Here is a 15566-nt window from a genome sequence, read left to right on the forward strand (position 1 = left end):
TTAAAATAGCAAGAGACTTCTCCCATTAGCCACAACTTACAATGAACTGAAAGATGTATTCTAAATGAAGAAAAATATTGTCTTCTGATCTTTGTAAACACACACACACACACACACACACACACACACACACACACACACACATCAACATCAAATATTAAGAGAGAAATTTTTAAAAAGTAAAGCAATGTGGAATTGCTGCATTTAGGTCACAATGTAGAAGATAGTACATATATAGGATGAACCGGTATAGAATTGTAATGTACAATATGAGGATACAGGGGACAAGACTGGCCTTACATGGTTTCTCCTATTTACAATATCTAGTATATGTCTGAGTCAAGCAGAAAAGGTCAGATAAGGTGTGTTAGGGAAATAAACCCTAAAATATTTATTCATTTTTTTTCTTTCATGAGATTGTTTCTAACACATTTTTAAAACTATTTATTTGTTGCTTTGTATGTCCCTCTCACACAGTATAACCCCTGCTTTCACTGTGTTTGATGTCGGTATAATTTGTGGAGGGGAAGGGGAAAAACAAATCGTTTAAATAGGGATACAGTTGGACCCATTGCAACAATGAAATGTACAAATCGTTATGTCGAAAACGAACTTTACAATTTTGGTGTGGTGGGGAAGCAGGGATGCTTGGGGGGCGGGGGGAGGATGGGAAGAGATGGAAAAGGGAAAAAAAGGAGGAGGCTACAATGCTTGATAAGAAATGTACTCATTATTTTGCCCATGTAATTGTAACCCCTCTGTACATTATTTTCACAATAAAAAAAAGGAATGAAGCTAAGTAAGTAGGAGTTGTTCTTCTGAGTAGGGGTTCCTCCTTTTGTTGTGCTTCCTTCAGTAATGGATAAGATGAACATTATTCTTTAAATATACCTGCCTGTTTGCAGAAATAATAACAAACAATATACCAATAATGTTGCATGCTCAATATAGAACAAAATGTCAAATTAAAATACATGATATTATCCTTGGTGTAAACTAATTATTGCAAATAAAGGAAACCATGGGACCTATGTTTCTTTGTCTAGTTTACTTCACTTAATATGATTTTTTTCCCAAGATCTTCCATTTCCTTAAAAATGAGGTGGTACCTTTCTTTCTGATGAAAGCATAGTATTGCATGTACGTATACCTCTCTGTTGTGTGTGTGTGTGTGTGTGTGTGTGTGTGTGTGTGTGTGTGTGTGTGTGTGTGTTTTTCACTTTCTTGATCCATTCATCTACTGAGGGGCATCTGGGTTGATTCCATATCTTAACTAGGGTAAATACTACTGTATTAAAACATAATTGGGCTGGTAGCTTTAGTGTGGCCTTGTTTGTGGTCACTAGGGTAAATGCACAGAAGTGGGATTACTGGGTAATAGGGGAACATTATTGTGTACATCAAGGATAATATTAAGAGTTGAGCAGAATTGCTCAATATCTATGTACATAAGACTCTATAAGGTGATTCAAAGTTAAATCAACAAATGTTGATATAACGTTTTGTTGTTCCTAATATACTACGTGGTTTGTTTTTACCCTTTTGTGTTTTCCCCACCTATGGTTTATTGCCTGAAGACACTGTATTTTAATCTGATGCCCTGGGTATTGTAAATATGTTGATCTTAACTTGGGAATGGAAAGAGAAAAAACTAAATGGTGAGACAAATGACAAAGGAGTAACCTATGAAACTGTGATACTCACAAGACAATATGTTGGAAATAATCTTGGGGGGGGGCGTTGGCAGGGAAGAGGGAAAAAATTGGAGAAGGGGTAACAAGTTAGAAAAGAAATAAATTCCTTACCTTACTTGTGTAAGTATAACCCCTCTGTACTTTACCTTAACAATAGAATTTAAATAAAAAATAAAATATATGAGTGCAACAATACAGGAGATAGGAGAGGGGGGAAATACTGTAGTATAGTGCAGTAAAACAGCTGTGGAAACCAGAAATTTTACTTTTACATAGGAAGGAATAAACTAGCACACAGATTTTCAGCCTTACGTGTCATTAAAAAGGGAAAACAAAATGCACAATCAGCAAACCAATAGAGATAAAATAGAAAACTAAGCAGTTGAATGGATGACTTGGACCAAGAATAACAAATAACACAAGCTGGTAAGTTTAAAAAATATTACCCATAATTCTATTAAATGTTGTTTACATCACAATTTGTTAGCACTATAATTCAAATCACAGTTTAATAATATATCATTTTTATAATGTTATTTATTTTTGATTTCTTAATATAGAATGTTTGATATATAATTTTAATTTTAGCAGCTACAGAAAAGAAGAAAGTGAAACTAATTTTAATGATATATTTCATGAATTGTAAAATTGAGAAACATTAAAATTTAAAGAAATAATTTATCACTATTGTTTTATTTCTGTGAATTAATGTAATAATTCAAAGTGTATTCTACACTTAACACTCATCTTAACATCAAATAATAAATTATTGCACATGACTCGGTTTTATGTGGAAGGATTCAGCACTGCGGTAAAATTCACACCACACAATACACGAAGGAATGACCCCTCTCATCTAGTTTAAGTTGTGGAAATTTGATTTCTACATGAATGTTAAATTCCTGTCTAGTTGACATCTATACAAGTATATAGAATTATATGCACAAAGAGTACTTCAGATGATACTTAAAAGTCATATTCATTAATTAAATTTTTATTATTTTGTACCAAATAAATATTTATAGAGAGACTGAATTTCTGAGTAAAGATGGTGTATGTGGGCCAGATTATGCATATTCATGCTTATTTTATGGGCCAGATTATGCATATTCAGGCTTATTTTATATTCCTGATATTGTTTCTACAGTTAGATTTAATTTTCCATAACTGGGTGAAGTGTATTATATTGGATATATGAAAGTAATTCTTTGCCATTAATCCTTTGCCAGTTGTCTAATACTAATATAATTTATCCATGCATTAGAAGTAATGGAAATAACAACAGATATAAGCAAGATAAATCAGTCTGAAGTAGAAAAGTATTTTCACCTTTATTTTGATAGCTGGTCCTACAGAATATTCTTGGGAAAATGTGCCCCATGCTGGCCACAACTGCAGAATATTATGGTTTGACCTATCATAAGAGAAGGAAGGATGGGGAACCTCCCTTCCAAAAGTCTGCCCCGAGAGATGTGATCTGCTTTATGGTGGTTACTTGAAAATGAACATTTTTCACAGTCAACCTTGAAAAGCCATCTTGATAGACCATTTCTGTAAGTGGATTACTACAAAGTTGTTAATGGCTTTGTAAGATTGCCAGATTGCCTCATTTTGAGACAATTTAACAGGAATTTAGTCACCTGTTCTTTGAATCTTTCAGGGAAATTCCAATTGACCCTAGGCCAGGGAATCATTGGGGCCCAGAGAAGCTACTACCTTGAATAGTAATCCTAGACCTCTGAAAACACACACACACACACACACACACACACACACACACACACACACACACACACACACACACACATACAAATAAAACAATCAAACAAACAAAAAATTCCAGTTAGTACAGCCAGTCAGGGCTGGTATCACAGCCAACTTGAAGTCAGGCAAAAAAAGAGAAGCTGAGAGTTATTTAGTTGATAACTAATATATTTTTTATGAGGCCGACTGATATGAGACCCCAGAGAGAGGGCCAGGAAGACTGATCAGAGAAACTAAAATTGGTCACACAAAGATTGGAAAATAAAATTCCTTGCAGAACAAATAAATCATAGTAAGCCTGCACAAGAACAAGACAGCAGACCAAATTCCAGAAATGCACATTTTCTTAGAGGTCAGCTTAATGAATTAGCAATGGAAATATTTGAATTCTGAAATATTTGACCACATGTGGAAGAAGGCTGAAGAGAAAGAAAATGCCATCACTCTGTTAGGAGGTCCAACATCACATTAGGAAGTAATCAAGCACAGATTTATAATAAAAAGAGTAAATAATTATTCCAAATGAGGGCTTCATTTGTTTTGATCTAACAGTTCTTGATTTAGGTGCTAGCAATTACCATACATTTATCCAGTCCCACAGCTGAGTTAATATTGACCACAGTAGTCCCACATGAAGGAAAAGAAAAATTTATAAATGTCTGATGAAATGAGTAGAGGGTGAAGTAATCTAATAATGATATCTGAGGTTTATAAACAGGTGATGAGGTGGATTTTCTTTTCTAAAAATCCCCCATTTTTAGCCTGGTGCCAGTGGCTCACAGATGTAACCCTACCTACTCAAGAAGCTAAGATCTGAGGATGGCGTTTCAAAGCCAACCTGGGCTATTCTATCTACTGCAAATAGAATGATTTGGTATCTTATGACAAAAGGTTCATATTTGCAGAAACAAATACCAGCAGTGGTAACTTTTTTTCCAGTCCTTGAACTCTGGGCCTGGGCCCTGAACATGGTTGTTCTGGTAGCTTTCATGTGAGCTTGTTTGTTATTTATTGGATTACTGCCAATGAGGGTAATTACTGGGTCTAAAGGGAGATCTATGTTTAGTCTTTTCAAGAAACTCCGTACTGCATTCCACAGTGGTTGAACAAGTTTAGTTTCCCATCAACAGTGTAATAGAGTTCCCAATTGGTTACATTCATGCCAGCATTTTCTATTGCTAGTTTTCTTGATAATGGCCGTTCTAATTTCCCTTTTTAGATTTTAATGTTTTCACAGTAGAGTTCCTTCACATTTTTAGTTAAATTAATTAATTCCTAGTTTTGTTGTTGTTTTGTTTTGTTTTGTTTAGATTTGATTTTGAGGCTAATGAGGTTGTATTTTGGATTTCAGGTTGGTTCTTCCCTTTGTCGGTAACACAGAAAAACTACTGATTCTTGTCGGTTTTATACCGTGCTACATAGCTGAAGGTTAGCATCACCTTTACTAACTTGAGGGAGGAAACTATAAGGACTTTTAAATACAGGATCATTTCATCTGTAAAAAGGGATAGTTTTACTTTTTCCCTATTTGTATCCCCCTTTTTTTTCTCTTTCCAATTGCTCTTGCTAGAAAGTCCGCTACCATTTTGAAGAGTAGTAGAGACATCCTTGTCTCATTCATGATTTTAATGTCTTAATGCTTCCACCGTTAGGTAAATGCTAATTATCTCTATCATAACCATACTCTGTATTATACTGAGGAGTGTTCCATGCATTCCTAGCTTCTCAGACTTTTTTAATCAAAAAGGGGTATTGGAGGTTTTTGAAAGCTATTTCTATATCCATATAGATGATCACATGTTTCTCATCCCTGCTTCTGCTGATGGTTTGTGCTATGGTTATTGACAAGAATTTTGAATCAAATTGTATCCTAGGATGATAATTGATCATACCATCTGGCTTTTTTGTTAGTTACTGAAATTGGCTGGTGAGAATTTTATTAAGAAGTTCTGTATTAATGCTTATCAAAAAGTTCTCTTTCTTTAGTGAGTACCTATGTGATTTGGGGAAGTGTCTAATTCTATCTTCATAGAATGTGTTTGATAATTCCATTTCCCTTTCCATTCCATTGAAGAGTTAGACCTGCGTATTGTAAGTTCTTTGCAGGACCTAATTTCATGGTAAATTCATTGAGTCCTAGCTTTTTCTGGAATGGGAAGTGGTTTATTGACATTTAATTTTCATTACTTCTTATGTGTTACTTCTTACTTCAGATTCAGTATAGGAAAGCATGAATTTCTCCAGGATTCTCCAGATTATTGGCATAAGGTTTTCAAAGTACTCTCTTATAACATTCTCAATTTTGTTTATATCTGTTGTGTTGTCTCATTTTTGTCTCTAATTTTCTCTATTTGAGTGAGTACTCTTATTTTTTTATTATGAAAGTGATATGCAGAAGGGTCGTTACAATTACATAAGTAATGAGTATATTTTTTTAAATGTTAACCCTTCCCCATTTTTCCTGCTTCCCCCAACCCTGACATCCCACTCCCCTAAAGTTGTAAAGTTCATTTCTAACATAGTGTCTTGTGTATATCACTTTTGCTTTGGTTAATCTTTGTCCCACCATTTCTGTGATTTCTCTCCCCTTCCCCAAATCAGATAAACATGTGTAAGACAAAGGGTACAGAAATAAAAAACAGTGAATACAAGGGTAAAAACTAAATAGAAATAACCAAAAACAGCTCACTATACAAGCATCTTGTATCCATTTCTTGGATCTCATTTCGATAAGCATCATTTTATATGGTGATATGCATATTGCTTTTGAGCTATTGTGAATATCGTAGACATATTCTAGTGTTTCCAAAGGAGTGAAAATCGGTGGCCTATGATTCTTTGGGTCTTGCTTGTTTGACTTATTATATTTTCGAAGTGATTCCATTTTCTTACAAATGGGGCAATGCCATTCATTCTGATGGAAGCATAGAATTTTGTTGTGAACGTATATGACATTTTCTTGATCTCTCATGGCTGGCTCATAGGGGAGCTCTATTGAGGAACCTCCATACTTCTTTACAGAGTATATGAACAAGTTTACATTTCCACCAGTACTGTAGTAATGTTCCTTTTTGGCCACATCCCCACCAGCCCAGCATCTGTTATGTTTAGTTTTCTTCATAGTGGTCACTCTAACTGGGGTGAGGTGGAAGCTCAATGTTGCTTTGATTCGCACTTCTTTTATGGCCAAAAATGTTGCATATTTCTTCATGCGTCTATTGGGCATGCATATTTCTTCTTCAGAGAAGTCTCTCTTTACATCTTTAGCCCACTTATTAAGAGAGCTGTTATTTCTTTGAGGATTTGTTTTTATTTGGGGGGGGAGTTAACTTTTGGGGCTCCAAATATATTTGAGATATGAGGCCATAGTGTGTTGCAGAGCAAGTAAAGATCTTCTCCCAATCTGCTGGCTTTTTTATTTACTTATCTATATAAGTTCTCTTCTTAGTCAGATTTGGTATGGTTGTGTCAAGTCTGTTAATTTATTTAAAAAACCAACTCTGTTTTTTTTGTAATTCTTTCTATGTTTTTTTTTGTCTATTTATTTCCGATTTTTAAAAATTTGTTTCTGTCTACTGCTTTGGGTTAGGGCTTGCTCCTGTTTTCAAGTAGTTTGAGGTACATAATTAAAATATTTATTTGGGATTTCCCCAATTGCTTCATGTAGGCACTCAGCGCTATAAATTTTCCTCTAAGTACTGCATTTCCTGTGTCCCAGAGAAGCTAGTATTTTGTGTGTTCTTTTTTGTTAAATTCCAGAAACTTTCAGTTGTTATCTAATCCCTTCAGTGTCCCACTGGTCATTCAGCAATGTGTTATTCAGTCTTCATAGGTTTGACAATTTTTTTTGCTTTAGCTGTTTAATTCTAAGTTTATTATGTTACAGTCTGACAAGATATGGGAATTCAATTAATTTTTCTTTCAATTTGGACAGAATTTCTGAGTGACATAGGATAGGTTCTATTTTGGAGAATCTTCCATGAGCTGCTGTGAAGAATGTATATTCTGATGATGAATGTATATTCCGTAGGTGTCTGTTAGGGCTAGGTGGTCAATGTAGTTATTTAGGTCTGCAGTTTCTTGGTTGAATTTTTCCTGATAGGTCATTAATGGATGACAATGATGTGTTGAGATTTATTTTTATGTTAAGTAATATTTGATTGATGATGTGGAATGCTCCAGGATTAAGGGCATTGATATTTAGACTTGTTATATTCTCCTAATTGAGAGTTGTCTTTATCAATACGTAATGTCTCTTTGTACTAATTTTGACTTAATTCTATTTTATCTTATGTTAGTAATTCTACTGCAGCCCGTTTATGGTGTCCATTTGCTTGAAAATTTTCCTTCCAGCCTTTCAGTTTGAGTATGTGTTTGTTTTTGTCAATAAAATATGTCTCTTGTAGATGCTAGATGGATGCGACTTGTTTTTTGTTACTACTATTTAATCTATGTCTTCTATTTGGAAATTTAAGTCCATTGATGTAGAGAGCTAAGACTGAGAATTGCCTGATAAGTCCTGCTATGTTATACATCTGCTGTTAGGAGCTGTGCCTCATCTACTCTTAATATATTTACTTTGTTCTCTCATAGGGAGCATTTTACGTAATCAGTTCCTGTTCTTCTTGATCTTCTCTATGTAGGATATATTTGATTAACTTCTATCCTGCTGATTTGGTGGAGATACATTGTTTTAAGTTGCTTTGTAATGAAATATTTTTATATTTCCTTTAAATGTAAAGGAGTTTGGCTTGAGACCGTATTAATGATTGGTATTTGTTTACCTTTAATGTTTGTTATATATCATGCCAGGCTCTCCATTTTTGCCATATCAGCTAAAAAATCTGTATTTAATCTCACTGTATATTCTTTATAAATAATCAGTCTTTTCTCTGTAGCAGCTTTAAGAATCCTTTCCTTGATCCTTAATGATCCTCTAATGGATTATGATAAAGTGGTTGATTTTTCAGTGCTAGCATTCTCTGTTTGTTGTTCTAAAAGTTTCTCTTTTCTTCAGAAAGGCAAAAGCTCCATTTCTTTCTTTTCCACTAAGAAGTAGAAGCAAAAAAATGAGTGAGTCAATAGAATCCAAACAATTTTACTTACATTAAGCATTTGTTGTTAACTTAGATTGTGATTAAGATTTGGTTTCTGGTTAAAAGGGGTTGAGAATAGAGTAAAGAAACGGATTAAACTTGTGGCTCACGCCTATTATCCTAGCTACTCAGGAAGCTCATTTCTGAGGATCACAGTTCAAAGCCATCCCAGGCAGGAAAGTCTGTGAGAATTTTATCTCCAATTAACCACCAGAAAACAAGAAAGTGGTGCTGTGTCTCAAGAGGTAAAGTGCACACCTTGAGTTAAAGAACTCAGGGATTGTGCCCATGCCTAGAACTCAGGGATAGTACCCAGGCCCAGAAATGATGCCCCACTACCAACAAAAAGGAAAAAAATGGGATAAATGTTTAGTAAATTTGAACTTATTTTAGGTTCTAGGAATTCAGGAAAAGATATTAGAAATACATTGTACTTCCATTATCACAGCTTTTCCTGAATGTTCCAGTTAGGGCTCAGATTAGAAAAATAACAAAATATTGAGCAAACTATTTTAAGAAAGATGAGTTGAATCAAAGAAGGGATTAATAAATCTAATATATTTGTGTGGCTTTTAGAATCCAAATGCAATTGGTTCTAGGGTTAGGGTTACGTTTCTAATTTATGAACTAATGAATTAAAGGCACAATTCTTTCATTCTTACAAACCAAGACAGTCACGATTTTGAAAACAAATTTAATTTTCTACCTGAAAATGTGTCTTAAAATAGTTTCCAACCAGGATTAAAGAATAGTGAACAGGGTGTCGTTTATTAAAATTAGGTAAGTTGATGATAAAGTTTTCAAAAATATCCAAAGACAATGGATAAAAACTCAAACATGTTATTGGGAAAACAGACATTCTACTTGCTCTAGCCGGGAAATTTGTGTGTGTGTGTGTGTGTGTGTGTGTGTGTGTGTGTGTGTGTGTGTGTGTGTGTGTGCACCCACCACAGGCCTTCAAATCAGGCCTGGGTCTTGTCATCAGCTTATTCTATGCAAGTATGGCACTAAAATTCGTAGCCATAGGTTTTCTTCTGGCTTTTTAGTAGTTAATTTGCGATACATATCTCATAGATTTTCCTGTCAGGACTTAATCTTCTGATCCCCAGCAATCCTTGTGTTAGTGTTTCTGTGAGTGCTACCACCACAAAGTGACAGTTCATTAAACTGGGAGCAATATGTAGTACTTTTACTAGATACAAAGTAACCTGTTCATTAATGTGGAAGTAACAGGATCACATTAGATTGCCTTCAAACACATTGTTATAATGAGTTTAACTGAAGCCAAAAACATAATAAAAAACTATTAGCCACAATGTATGAAGTAGCACATATTGATGATGTAGAATATGTACAATGAATTAAATCCTGAGTCAAAAGTCTTTGCTGGGTTTGCAGCAAAGAAATAGAGAGTCATTGAAATGAAGTCCAAACTGGAGGCCTGTAGTGAGCAGCAGAGCATCTGCTTAGTGTGTGTCCAACCCCCAGGACCATAAAGGAGTAGAAGAAAGTGAAAGTGTAGGAGAAAGAGGAAAGGAAAGGATGAGGAAGGGGTAAGAAAGGAGGAAGGGCATAGCAGGAGGGAGAAAAGGAGGGGAGAGGGAAAATAGAGGGGAGGAGAGAAGCAAGAGGGGTACATTACCCTGGGGAAGCGGAGCAGGAGAGGAGGCAGTAGGAGGAAGTTAAATGCAATATAACAACAAGAATTGTTGGAAAACGTTTTGCATATGTGATCTGCATGTGCATGGCAGGATTAATTTCTAATCAGAGAGAGATAGCACAGTGACAATATGCGTATTTACTTGTTGCTCGGTTATTTTATTCATTCTTCAGTGAGAAATTCAGATGAAATCCTGAGTTTGGTGTTTTACAGAACACGTCAGAATTTCTTTTTCATGAATCAAACATGGGAAAGAACTAAATGCAACCTCCCTTAATTCAGAAAGAAAGTCTTAGTGGATGCTTTTCGGTTTTTTTTTGTCTTTTCTTTTATGTGCCAGTTGTTCAGTGCTCCAAGGCTGTGCCCTGGAGCCCTTTCCAAGTCCCCATGTGAGCATCCATTCCTGTAGTCTCTGTGGTTGTGGGTGCCTCTTCAGATCACCCGTTGAGAAGTGTGGCCCCTTCCCTTGCAGTGGATGTGCAGTGAGTGTATGTGTGTGCATACTCCCCAGCATTGTCAGATGAGCTGCGCCCACCCTGCCCACCTAACTTCCCAGTCTCATTTTTTCCATTTCACCCAGGAGCTGGCAGCCATGGGGCTGGAATTGAGTCCACTGATGCCCTCTCCTCCATTTGTGCTGGCACTGCTCTGCAGTGGTCCTGGGTGCGAGTGCCATCCCAGGGAGACTCTGTTATTGGGTCACTGCCTACACCCATGTGTATGGGGTGGGGGGACACTATGTTTGTACACTGTACAGTCCATGTGAGAAGGAAGGCTGGGCCTTGGGGCCAGGCAGCTCAACCTTGGTTCACCTCATCAGTCTTTAAGTTCATCTGGGGACTGGAGCCATGTGCTAGTCCCTCTGCCAGTGGGCTTGTGAAAGCTGCAGAAGCTCAGCAACTTGGATCCCCTTCATCATCTCTATGGGCCTCCATTTTCTGGTCCCTGTGGACTGGGGTACAGGGCCATCCCTGCATATGCCCATCACTGCCAGAGGAACCTGGACTTGCACAGTATTAGCTGCAGCACCGGGGGCACGAAGTCCCTTTGGGTTTGCTGTGTAACCTCCTCCGTCGTCCTTCTGGTCCACATGGGCTCAGCTCTGGGTGCCATTCCAAGGATGCTCTTTTTGGAGTCAATGGCTCACCCTCTACCATCGTTGGTCTCCAAAGCAGGGGAATGGATTTGGCCTTGGCAATGTAGGCTGCACAGGTGGAAAGCAGAACTAGGGGTCTTCCCTGCCTATCCCCATAGCTTTGGCACCTGAGTCTGGATTACTTGATTTGATCAATGATGGAACCTTGTTGGCTACAGCCTACTGCAACAAGTGCTGCACTTGCTGCAGCACCAATGCGGTGTCTTAGACCCCCTCAGGGACACCACATGGATATCTGATAGGTCTAAATGGGCTGGGTGTGGGTTTCATCCAAGGATTTCATTAGGAAGTGCTATTCCCCTTCATGGTACTGTAAGCAAGAGGTGCCACATATAATTTCTACTGTCTAACATTTTCTTTCACTGAGATAAACAGAACTGAGAAATATAAATAAGTTTTATAAAAACAAAATATATAACTTATATCACTTCAACCTGTTAAAACACTGTAATATTATTATCCAGTAGGAATTCTCTCTGCAATTACTTATTTTACTTTTGAATGTAACTAATACAATATATTTTGTGTGTATTTTAGTATTCTAGGATAACTTCATTTGCACTACTTACATACAATTTTTTTTTCAAATTCTGAGATTTAATCATGTGTTTTTTGGATAAGAGTTTTTTGTACTTTTATTTCCATTTGCCATTATGGCCTTATAAATACAAACAATAAAATCCATTCTTGCTAGTTTAAAGTTTAATAATTTTAGACTAGATCCTCAAGGATATATCATTATATATCATACGGTAATGTGTATCAATTTGTTTAAAACTGCTCCATAGAATAATAATAATTCAGGCAGCGGCCACTGAATCTGGCATGCTTGTCCCTCTGGTGAAGTAGGATCCCAGTGGGAGCCTGCCCAATTCAGGCCCTTGTGGGCACCTTGCCTGGGACTGTGGGAGAAGATCAGGATGCACCTGCTGTTGGGCTAGGGAAGCAAAACTGAGGCTGCTGAATGAATGACACAGTGCCACTGACTCACATCTAGCACCCACCTGCCCCACGGAATTGGGTCCTGAGGATCAGCCTCTGGGAGCACACACACCATGTGGACAACCCAGGAAGGAGTGCAGACCGAAAAGAAGTCACTCTATGGATCAGCTTGTACAGTATTTATCCTTCGTGGAGCAGGGAACGATTCTGCTCCACTGTGGGGAGAAGACAAAAAAGACAGGCCCAGGAGGGTTGATACCAACTTTTGTATTCAGGCTGGCAAGGAAACTTTCCTCCATGCACTCTCCAGCATGCTCAGGAAGCCCTTCTATGCTCCTTGTCCATGGAGTAGCGGCCAGGGACACACACATCCGGTATTCCTGGCTGTTCTTTTGGGTTTGTATGTTAATTTATACAGAGAGCCCCTCCCTCAGACAGCAGAGTTATATTGTGGATTTTGTTAAACATTCTGCATCTGAGCATTCCCAGTGTTTGGTTTTTGTATTGTTGCTTAAAAATGCGTTGTGAAATTTGTGTTTTATGTGTTGAGTTGTGGGAGGAGGAGACAGATTATGAACATAGTTTCCGACAAGCCTTTCATCTACAAAAGAAAACAGATTCTCTCTAAAATGCCTTTCAGGAAATAAATTTTAGGGGGGGAAAAAGGCTGTTTTCTCATGAGATCAAAATGTGCTATTTTTATATGCATATTTTATGGTTCAAAATACAATTAAGTAATTTACTATCTAGTAACAATTTTCCAGACCTAAGACTTAAATGTCATGGGAGCTAGAGGCAGGATTTTTTTTTTTTATAACTTTATCCAAAGGGAGGGAAGAAAGTTAAAATCCATAGATTACTTTGTAGAATCAAAGTGGTAATACAAAATGAGAATCACAATAAACTTCTCTGCTATTCAAGGTCTTTCATTGTTCCATATGAATTTTTGGATTACTTCTATTTCATTGAAGAATGAGATTGGGATATTGATAGGTATCACATTGAATTTGTATATACCGTTGTGAATATTGCCATTTTCATGAGGTTAATCTTCCCAGTCCAGGAGCATTCGAGGTTTCCCACTTCCTTAGTTCTGCTCTTATTTTCTTTTTCAGGTTGTTAAAGTTTTCATCATAGAAGTCCTTCATCTCTTAAGTTAACTCTTAGGTATTTTATTTTTTGTGCAGCTATTAAAAAGGAATTGCTTTCCTAATTTCAGCTGCACTCTTATTGTTTTTGGAATAACGGACAGGCATTGAATTCTGAGGGTTAATTTTATACTATGCTAGTTTGCCAAAGTTTCTGATCAGCTCAAGTAATTTGAGAGTTGAGTCCATGCAGATCTTTAAATACAAGATCATGTCATTTGCAATGAGGAAGAGTTTTACTTCATCTTTCCCTATTTGGATTTCCTTTAAGTTTGCATCTTTTATTATTGCCCCAACTATCATTCTAATACTAAGTTGAAGAGTAGTGGAGAGAGCAGATATTTTTATCTCATTCCTGAATTTATAAGAAATGGCTTTAACTTTTCACCATTAAGTATGTACTAGCTGTATGTTTGTCAATCCTTAGCAGAAAAAACAGTACTGGAGCAATATCATTTCCAAATTTCAAACTCTATTAAAAAGCTATAGTAAAAGAACAGCATGGCACAAAAACAGACCTGAGGACCAATGCAATAGGAATGAAGACTCAGAAATGAACCTACTGACTTATGACCAACTAGTCTTTCACAAGGGGCTAAAAAAAAAATACAATGGAATAAAGACAGCCTTTTGAGTAAATTGTGTGGGCAAAAGTGGTTAAACTCCACTAGAAAACTAAAGCTATATCTCCCTGCATGAGAGTCAACTCCAAATGGATCAAGACCTCAAAATAAAAGACACCATGAGAACATTACATGAAGGAGTAGGAGAAACTCTAGGGCTTTTTAGCCCAGGAAGAAATTTTCTTAATAGAGAGCCAGAAACAAAAGTAATCAAAGAAATATTGGACAAATGACATTGCATGAAACATCAGAGCTTCTGCAAGGCAAAGGACATAGCTAGCAATATCAATAGAAAGCCTATGTTCTGGGAGAAGATATACACAAGTCATAAAATGGACCAGGTCTTATCTCTAAAATATACTTAGGAGTCAAAAAATTAAATCTCCCCAACAACAAATCCTCAAAGAAACAACTGCTCGATAACTAATTGGGCTAAAGACTTACAGAGAGATTTCTCAGAAGAGGAAATAAAAATGGCTATTAGACACATGAAGAAATGCTAAACTTTTCTAGAAAAAAGAAATGCAAATCAAAACAAGATTGAGGCTGCACCTCATTCTAGTTTGAATGACTATAATCAAGAAATATAACAATAGTTGTTGGAGGGGATGTGGCTAAAAGGGAACCCTACTGCATTGTTGATGGGAGTGCAACCTTCTTTAACCTCTTTGGAAAGCATTATGGGAGTTCTTCAAAAGACTCCACGTAGAGCTGCCCTATGACCCAGCAATCCCACTTTTGTGTATTTACCCAAATGATCACAAAGTAGGTCATTCCAAAGCTGCCAGCACAACCATGTTTATTGCAGCATTATTCACCATAGCTATGATATGGAACCAACCTCAATGCTCCTCAGTAGATGAATGGATCAAGAAAATGTGATATATATATATATATATGTATATATATATATATACATATATATATATATATATATATGGAGAGATAGAGACAGACATACATACAGACAGAGAGAGAGAGAGAGAGAGAGAATGGAAATCTATTCCTCCATCAGAAAGAATGACATTGCCCCATTTGTTAGGAAATGGAAAGACTTGGTAAAAATGATATTAAGTGAAGTAATCCAGGCCCAAAGAAACATAGGTCCCATGGTTTCCCTTGTTTGCAAGGACTAGTACATGTCTAGGACAAACAGAGAAGATCAAATGCTACGAATATGACCATATAAGATGATGATAAGCCTTTTCTGGCTGTGGTTAAGTCCACCTTCCAAGTGGATCAGTAGTCTTCAAGGCATCTTGGTCATGAACTGTGACTTGGGTTATCCAGTGGTGGTTGGAACCAGGCCAAGGAAAGGACAAAAGCACTTCCAGGACATGGCTTCTTAATTCCCAATGCAACTAGGATTGCAAGCAGAATTTCTCTGAATTTGACTCCAGAAAACAATCACTGAACCAAAAGGCAAGGTCACTAAACACCTATCCTCCTCTCCCCATTCTCTCCTTTCTTCCTCCTTGAGAAA

Source organism: Dipodomys spectabilis, unplaced genomic scaffold (genome assembly GCF_019054845.1).
Source record: "Dipodomys spectabilis isolate Male_0828 unplaced genomic scaffold, ASM1905484v1 ptg000333l, whole genome shotgun sequence".
NCBI classification, from domain to species: domain Eukaryota; kingdom Metazoa; phylum Chordata; class Mammalia; order Rodentia; family Heteromyidae; genus Dipodomys; species Dipodomys spectabilis.